Below are 2,321 nucleotides of genomic sequence, written 5' to 3'. Positions count from 1 at the left end.
GCGTGCAATCTACTTATATAATAGCCCTTTGAGATTTGTATATTATTATTATTTTTATTATTATTATTATTATTATCATTATTATTATTATTATTATTTACACCTCACCTTTGTTTACAATTTGCCTTTCTTTTTCGTTATCTGTTTTTATGTAATTATTAACCACACTAATTCTGACATCTTTTCTTTCACAATTTATATATATATATTTTTTTTATTTTGCATGGAACTAACTTTTTTTACTAATATTTCTAGATAATCTTAGTCACTTTAGGAAACGCACGTCAAACTAGAAGGCCTAGATAGAGCCTTCCTTAAACATTTAATTACTAAGATATTTTTCTAAGGTACTTAAATCCATCTAATTGTGTCTAGATATCGCCATCATTAACCCCTTCACCTCGAGTCCTTTTCTAGGTTAAATAAATCCACTTAAGATTAGTAGGATTAGCTCAAAATTAAGTTCTTGGGCTGAAAAGGTTATGGGAAAATATCTTTGAAAAAAAAATTGTGGATGACAAAGGGTGAACTTTAAAATAAATTCTGGCATTTTGAGGTGAATTAATTTGCATATGCGATCATGTTGCATATTTAACCAGTGTGTGTGTGTGTGTGTGTGTGTGTGTGTGTGTGTGTGAGAGAGAGAGAGAGAGAGAGAGAGAGAGAGAGAGAGAGAGAGAGAATGGTAAGGAGGAAGGAGAGACAGGGAGAAAGGATGGATAAAAGACAAACAGATTGATAAGGAAAGAGAGACGGTGGAGCAAAAATATAAAGAAAGGAAGAGAAGGAGGAAAATGGGAGGAAGAATAAGAAAGGAAGGAAGAAAGAGAGAGAGAGGAAAAAGAGGAACAGAGAAGATGTTTGGATACTCTGGCTTCACACACACACACACACACACACACACACACACACACACACACACACACACACACACACACTACTCAACACCACCTTCTCCCACCTATTCACGGCTTCCCCAGGTAAACAAGCTTACATCTTTTTCTCTCCTTAATGACCACCAAAGAAAAGGTGTTTATACGCCGCCCTAACTACAGTACATAGACACTTCTTAGACCGTCTTAGACCATCTTGAAGAGGGTCTAGAATACATGACCTATTTCTTAGCGACAAACTCTCCTTTTACTCTGGCGTAGTCTTGTGTTTGTCCTTATGGCTCTCTCGACCACATTCCTAGCTCGCTCGCTCTCCTCTCCTCTCTCTCTCTCTCTCCCTCTCTCTCTCTCTCTCTCTCTCTCCCTCTCTCTCTCTCTCTCTCTCTCTCTCCCTCTCTCTCTCTCTCTCTCTCAGCACAGGCCAAAGACTGTTATTTTATGCCACTAAATTAGGAAGCTTTTTTCTCTACCTGTTTCCTCCCTTTTTCTTCCTCCCATATTTTCCTCCCTCCCTCTCCTCTCCTCTCCTCTTTTTTTTTCCTTCTCTCATTTATTTTCTCTGCTCTCTTTTTTTCCTTGCTTCTTCTTTTTCCTCTTCCTCCGCTCTCTAATCCTCTCATTACGCTCTTCTTTTTTTTTCTTTCGTGCCTCTTCTCTCTTCTCTCTCACATCTTCCTCCCTCCCATTCCTCCTCTTAATTTTTTCCTCTTACTCCATACCCCTTCCTCTCCTCCGCCCTCCTCCTCTCATTATTTTGTCTTCTCTCTCTCTCTCTCTCTCTCTCTCTCTCTCTTTCACTACTTCTTTCACTCTTCTTCCTCCTTTCCTTCTTTCACTTCCTTTCCCCTCCTCTTCACCCTCTTGTGTCTCTATCATTCTTCTTCCTCCTCCTCTTCAACTCCTCTTCCTCTTCCTCCTCCTCCACCTGTAATTCCTGTCTCTTTATTTTCTTTCTCCTTGCATTTCTTTCTTCCTGCCCGCCGTTGCTTACCTCTCTTTAAGCACTTGTTTCCGCCTCTCTCTCTCTCTCTCTCTCTCTCTCTCTCTCTCTCTCTCTCTCTCAAGCTGAATAAAATCGTCTGGTTTTAGAGAGAATTAAAAAAAAAAAAGTCCTCGGAATGAAGGTGTCAATGTTCCTGGATACGCTGGAGGGGAGGGAGGGGAGGGCAGGGGAGGGGGGGAGGAGAGGGAGGGAGGGAAGGGGAGTGGATGGGAGAGAGGAGAGGAGAGGAGAGAAAGACAAAAAAATATGAGACAATGTGCCGAGGGGGAGGAGAAGGGGGAGAAGATGAGAGGTGAGAAGACGGAGAGAAGGAGAAAGACAAGAGGGAGACAAGAGGGGAGGAGAGGAGGGGAGAAGAGGGTAAAAAGAAAATAAAAGGAAAAAAAAAAAACATGAGAGAGGAAGAAGAGGGGAGAGGTGGAGAG

The sequence above is a fragment of the Coenobita brevimanus genome, chromosome 25 (assembly GCF_032717465.1).
Source record: "Coenobita brevimanus isolate Jiangsu-jjx chromosome 25, ASM3271746v2, whole genome shotgun sequence".
Classification (NCBI taxonomy): Eukaryota; Metazoa; Arthropoda; class Malacostraca; order Decapoda; family Coenobitidae; genus Coenobita; species Coenobita brevimanus.
This window is presented reverse-complemented; position numbering follows the sequence as displayed.